This window comes from Suricata suricatta, chromosome 8, assembly GCF_006229205.1.
Source record: "Suricata suricatta isolate VVHF042 chromosome 8, meerkat_22Aug2017_6uvM2_HiC, whole genome shotgun sequence".
Lineage (NCBI taxonomy): Eukaryota > Metazoa > Chordata > Mammalia > Carnivora > Herpestidae > Suricata > Suricata suricatta.
Genome location: NC_043707.1, coordinates 42,595,961 through 42,602,780, shown reverse-complemented (window position 1 = coordinate 42,602,780; position 6,820 = coordinate 42,595,961). Strand labels below are relative to the sequence as shown.

General features: G+C 48.2%; 2 non-coding genes across 2 annotated transcripts; one reads left to right on the top strand and one right to left on the bottom strand.

The window, feature by feature from the left end:
* Positions 1-36: 36 nt before the first annotated feature.
* Positions 37-198, top strand: LOC115300615. The gene has a single exon (XR_003912775.1). It is a non-coding gene; the product is annotated as a U1 spliceosomal RNA (small nuclear RNA).
* Positions 199-6,622: 6,424 nt separating this feature from the next.
* On the bottom strand, positions 6,623-6,784 carry LOC115300613. Its single transcript, XR_003912774.1, has one exon. It is a non-coding gene; the product is annotated as a U1 spliceosomal RNA (small nuclear RNA).
* Between the last annotated feature and the right edge of the window lie 36 nt (positions 6,785-6,820).

The following is a 6,820-nucleotide window of genomic DNA, read 5'->3' as shown; positions in this document are numbered from 1 at the left end:
GTGTGAGGCTGCGTCGGGGCGGCGGGCGGCCGTGCCATACTTACCTGGCAGGGGAGACACCATGATCCGGAAGGTGGTCCTCCCAGGGCGAGGCCCGTCCATTGCACCGCGGGCGCGCTGACCCCTGCGATTTCCCCAAATGCGGGAAACTCGACTGCGTAATTTGTGGTAGTGGGGACTGCGTGCGCGCTCTCCCCTGACATTGTTTAAAAGTCAGTGTGGCTAAATGGGGTGATTAAGGAGTGTTTCTTGTTCGTTTTGCTCTTCATCTACGCTTTTGGGACGATTCGCAAGACTGGAAAAATAACGAAGCAACGCTCGTAGAGGAGGGTGAATTAGAGACAGCTGGAACTTGAGGAGCGGAGACTGATAAAGGAGAACGAAATCCAGGTCTCTGGGGGTTGACCCAAAAGCCAGGTCCAAGTCTGGAGCTGTGAGATCTTGAGCCTACGTCAAATGCTGAACTTACTGAGCCTTCCAGGAGCCCTACAGTTCTGCATCTTAGTGATGGAAATGAGTGTCAAGCATTGCAGGTACTCCCCGTATTCTCTCACTGGAAACACCGTAGCTCACAGGAGCCTAAGGGCAGTGCTGCTTACAGGTTTACGGAAAAAAGGAAAAACACTCCAGGAGCACCTGCGGAGCTAGCTCAGGGGTGGAGCTGGGATCCCACTTGGGCCAGGTCCTGATCTCATGGTCCCTGACATTGAGCCTTGCCCTCCCTCAAAGCCTGGACCCTGCTTTGGATTCTGTGTCTCCCTCTCTCTCTGCACCTCCCCAACTCCCGCTTTCTCGCTTTCATATGACAAATAATAACCATTTTAAAAAGGAAAAAAGGGGCGCCTGGGTGGCTCAGTTGGTTAAGCGTCCGACTTTGGCTCAGGTCATGATCTCACAGTCTCTGGGTTCAAGAACCGCATCAGGCTCTGTGCTGACAGCTCACACAGCAGCTCTCAGCCTGACGCCTGCTTCAGATTCTGTGTCTCCCTTCTCTCTCTCTCTCTCTCTCTCTCTCTCTCTCTCTCTGCCCCTCCCCTGCTGCTGGAGTCCAGCTCCAGCAGGTCCAGGGTCCCCTGAAGGATGGACGGGGTCGGCGGGAGAGAGAGATGAGAGAGTTGCACGTTTCTTTCTTGGTCACCAGGCAGACATCTCTGTTCAGTCTGCTTTGGTGTCCTTTTTTATTAAGCAATAACATGGCATCAGAAAATAGAAATTGTTTACAGTTTTTAACTCTTAGTGATAAGGTGTTTTAATCATCAAAGGTGTACAGAGACAAATTTTACAGAAGCACTTTTGTAGAACCATTCCAATTTATTTTTTGCATCAGTCCCCAAGGTTAAGAAAGCAACAAACCTATCTTATTTTGTACGGGTTGGGTTTTGGCCAATAATTATGACTTTGTTTTTAATTAACATGTTATAACTAAATCATGTAATGCATGTACAGTAAGGTAAATTTTACAATTAAGAGAATAACAAGATGTTTTTAGTAAAAAACCAGGATAATATACATATTATTTAAGTTAATAATGCTAAAACTAAAACATAGGTTAAATTGTATAAAGATAGGAGTTATTTTATCTAGCTCATAAACCACAAGACAAAGAATGTTTGTTAACAAGTTGCTAGAGAAAGCCCTTTCCTTGATGTAAGCATAATGGGGACCCTGTGTGTTGACCTTGCACCTGGGTTTCTAGTTTCTTATCCATCCTCATAGCTGAAGCCAGTACAAGGGAGGATATTTGGACTTCAATAGCAAAAAATATGCAGCAACTGATGTCCGGTCCTTGTCTGTTTCTTATCTCTAAGTTAGGCTCTATTTCTCTGGGCCAGAGTTAATTATAACTTGTGTTCTTAGCCCCCCTTTTGTTTTGGTCTGCAAGCTCATTAGAAGAGCCTTTTAGCAAACATCTGCAGCACTTTGATTCCTGCAGGGGCAGGAATATGCCTTTTCTTATGGGGTAACTGTATGGGGAATATCGGTCTGATTTGGAACACTGTAAGGCCTAATCAAAGCAATAGGCTTAATTTCACATGGGTAGTAGTAGCAGAAGGGAATACCAGTTCTGAATACCAGCTCCACCTCTCATGACAGGAGCCGTGCAACGTCTGTCATTTCCTTACTGTGACTATGTCATCCAGCAAGGCCGGTGCGGCTCCCAGCACCCTGCTCACTGTCTCTCTCAAAATAAAGACATTAAAAAAAAAAAAAACCCACTCGGAAAGGAGAGGATTATAGACAAAAGACAAAAGGAATCACAAGGGGATTTTGGTTGGGTTCCCACAGGGTCCCTATGGGTTGGGGGAAAGGGGATGCTCATACAACAGTAACTCGGGCAACATATGCCCAGAGTGATTGGAATACAACGAAGGCATTGCACAGATTCACATGTTGGCTAACGTGGAAATCAAGGTATGTGTGTGGCTGTCAAGAGGTGCCTGAATCAGGAATCTGGAGTTACTCCCCATAAGGACAGGATGTGGCAACCACCTTGGTCCTTGCAGATCCAGGGGCATTCTGAGCCCTGAGACAATCCTAACTGTGGCCTGACATGCTTCAAGATCAACCGACGCTTTTAAGATTTGTTGGGTTTCCTGTGTGTGGTCAGAGGGGCACTGGCCTACAAGAGGTGACCCCAGGGCCTTTAGCCAATCACTAACAGGTGCAGGTCTTTGAAATCTCACTTTCCTGGCCTGGAATCAAACTCTTAAACAGACTTCACCTCTAAATTCTCTTCCAGCTATCCGGACAGAGCTTCTCCGTGGCACTTTACAATTGACAGCACGCTAGTGATCCAGACTGACCAGAAAGAACTGGAACATAAGAAGAGTTTGACTCAAACCCAGATGAGGAGAGCTGCCCGGGGCACGGCATCCTCAGAAGGAAGAAAGTGCTCTGGAGAAGGAACGGTTTTCACAGGGTTACCATGTTTTACAGAAAGAGCCACAACCCAGTGGCACAAGTACATTCTTGAAAAGTGTAGACGCCACTTTTAGACCCCAGGCTTGAGCAGTGGAAACTTCAACAAGGCAAAAGGGCCCACAGGGACAGACCCTCTGGAAGAATGCAGGGGACCCCATCAGGGGACCGCCTCAAAGTATCCACAAGCCTTGACTAACCAATGGGCCACTTACAGGCACAGCTACCAAAAAAGGGAAAATTCCACATGTGTCCTACCTCCTGCCCCTCCCCCTTCCACCCATGGCCTCACTGCAGACAGTCTCTGCTTTCCTGGCCTCGCAGTGAGTTCAGCAAACTTCCAGCCCCTTTGTCCTGCCTCAGGTGAACCTTCTCACGCCTGCTCTGCCCCTTCCCCACAATCATGTCCCACCTTTGGGGCCCCCTTCAGATTGGGAGAGACACCATAAAAAGTTGAAAAAGATTAACTCAACATGGGTCATAAACAAAAGGGCTAAAATAAAACTTCAAGAGGAATTTTGGAAAAAGCTGTCATTATTTTGCATTAAGCAAAAAGTTCCAAGATACTACCTAAAAGGAAAATACCTAAAAGAAAAAAATTAAGACATTGAAGAACTCTTTTGTGGAGGACATGTGTGAGCCCATGGGGTGTGGTCTTTCTGGCGGCAATAATTCTAACCTCCGTGCGTTTCATGGGATGTGTGTTCCTGATGATTTGGTTGAGGAGAAATTCTAAGTTTCTCCTAAGATTGTTTCTCCTAAGATTTGCCAGGGGGTCAGATTTCACTGGTGGTCACAACTTTTCACTTGTGCTGTGGCAGACGTCCCCAGGGTGGATGTACTTCCTCAAGGTAAGAGTGCTCACCGTGCTTCATATTTTCTTTCCTATGCTCTTTTCCCGACTACGGGAAATCAGCATTTAATATGTGATCGAGGGTTACAATATGTGGGCTGTATCCTGCTTGGGATGGAACGAGAGCCGTCATAATGCCGGACTTCTAGGGAATTGAGGACAATGACCACAAGGTAGCAGGGAAATACGGCTTTGGGCTTTGGGCTTTGGGAGTCGCACATGGGCACGTGCGAAAGAACAATGCCTGATTTTGGAAGACGTGTTAGCAACAAATGCAGTCACAGAGGCCGCTAAATGGTTAATCCAGGATCCCCCGTCACTTTGTACACAGATCCTCCCTGTTTATCCCGGCCAGGAGGACTATTTTAAGGAAAGTCGGAACTGCATCCGAGCACATCCATCTGACCCGGACACGCATAAAAGGTCGCACCGCCAAATCACACCCACAAAACTCATAACTCTTCTCGGGTCCCAAGCTCGACATACGTTTTCAAGGATAAAATTAATTGTGAGGCACCAGCAAAGCAACAAGAAATCTGAGGCAACCAACACTAATTGCAAGAAACTTCTTCCCACATGAGGACGTGTTCTGGCCCAGAGCTATCATATGTGGGCTCTAAGTGCTGTATGAAGCCGACACTTATACACGATGGATCTGTGTGAGGTCATCTCCTAGGCTGACACTTACATAACTGATGTGACAGTTTCCAGGAAACTAGGTCACGTAAATCACCAGACAGATGTTTGATTCCCTAAAGGGTTGGACACACACCAGGTGCCTCCTACTTTACAAGCATGTCGTAGGTAAGGGCTCAGCCTATAGTAACTACCAGTAGTGTCTTTGCCAAGAGGTTCCTCACGAGACGTTTATGAGGAAAGTGACAGGGTACCTTTCTTTCTTTCCAGGCCAGCCCCACTGAAGGAAACGAGCAACTGCAAGGAACCCTGTTTCCTTTCCTCTCTACAGATTGTCTAGGTGGAGTGTTTAGGCAGAGCTTATAAACCAGCAGGAACCCGATTTTCCTCCTCTGAGAAGACGTACAATGGTTTCTCCCAGCATCGCTCTTTGGGCAGTGCAAGATTTGACAGAGAGAGCGAGAGCGAGAGAGGGAGAGGGAGAGGCATGTTATTCTTAGCAATGCCATGGTCCTCTCTAGAATCCGAACCCACCTATCAGCCTGCCTCATTTAACCGTCCTCTCCCCATCTCCCTTTACTACCTGTTTGAGCTGCATCCTTCCCCCAGTGAGGGAGCCAGCTCAGAGGGTCTGCTTAACCTAGAGGTGGGGCCACAGAGAAGTGCCCACGTGGCTAGAACGGGCTGCCTTCAGAGTCAGCCATGACATGGCTACCTGCAGTTAGAAACCAGCCTCATGTACCATTAGGATAAGTGAGGCCAAATATAATGTGACGGGCTGTATGTTTGATATTGATATCAGCTTTCTGGTACAAACACACTTAGACTTAGGCATGGGAGCATGGGATCAGACAAAATGAAAGAAAACTGTGTCAAGTGTGAAAGATACGGGTTACCAAAGTTACGTTGAGTTGTGTAATTGTTTTACACCCTCAGAACCTAAAAACGTAACAGTCTTCCCTTGCCATGGAATTCAGTCCGAGGACACAATTGAAAGTACGAACCCAAACTTTCTACTTTTTTTCTCATAACCTGTGTCGAATCCCAGGTACTCAAATGCCCATTGGCACGTTCAGTGAGACTAGTGAGGGTGGTAAATTGGGGTAAACCCCGGGTTGGTCTACTCTGTATTCCGCATGTCAACTCATGTCTACCTACGCAACTCCGACCATCACAGGAAACCCAGCAAATCTTAAAAGTCTCTGGTCTCTGCGTTGAATGAGGAACATCAGGCAACATTTAGGATTGTCTCTGGGCTCAGAATGGCCTGGATCTGCAAGGACCAAGGTGGTTGCCACATCCTGTCCTTATGGGGAGTAACTCCATATCCCTGACGCAGGCACCTCCTGACGGCCACGCACATCCCACGATTTCCACGGTAGCCAACATGTTTGTGAATCTGTGAAATGCCTTCGAGGTGTTCCGATCCCCCTGGGCACGTGTTTCCTGAGTTCCTGTAGTGTGGGAGTCCCCTTCCCCCGTAATTCTCTCCTTTCCGAGTGCTTTATTTTTTTAAGGTTATTATTTATTATTTGAGAGAAAGAGCGGGAGTGGGGGAGGTGCAGAGAGAGAGAGAGGAAGACACATAATTCAAAACAGGCTCCAAGCTCTGAGCTGTTAGCACAGAGCCCGGGGTGGAGCTCAACGTAGGCACCATGAGATGGTGACCTGGGCCCAAGTCGGATGCAGCACCACTCGGCTACCCAAGGCGCTCCTGGAGAGTTTTTCCCGTTGTTCCTAAAGACACCTGTGAGTAGCACCTCCCTTCGGCTCCTATGAAGTACCTTGTGCATCGAGGCAAAACACCGGAAGTACTTGCTATGTTTGACCATTGAATCCCCACTTATCTCCCCCCATTCAGAGAAAGCACCGAGGCCATCACCATAAAGTGCAGAAACGTGGGGCCCTTAACATCCGGCGTTAGTTCAAGGATCTCTAAGTTCCAGCCATAGAACCAGTCAAAGCGAGAGCTCAGACTTTTGGACTCTGTTCTATCTCCCCTGACCTCTCTCCCTGCTAGTAGCCATGTTCGGGTAAGTGTCTCCCCAAAATAAGTAGAAAAGGTACGAGTCAATAACGTTAAAAAAAAAAAAAGACAACGGGGCGGGGGTGCTTTCCAACACCCAGCGAAAAAGTACAAGTCGCTAGAATAACTACAGAGGAAGTGGAAGTAGGGGGACGACACGATCACGTCTGCCTTTAACAAGAGTCACCAGGGGAGAGCGCGCACGCAGTCCCCACTACCACAAATTACGCAGTCGAGTTTCCCGCATTTGGGGAAATCGCAGGGGTCAGCGCGCCCGCGGTGCAATGGACGGGCCTCGCCCTGGGAGGACCACCTTCCGGATCATGGTGTCTCCCCTGCCAGGTAAGTATGGCACGGCCGCCCGCCGCCCCGACGCAGCCTCACAC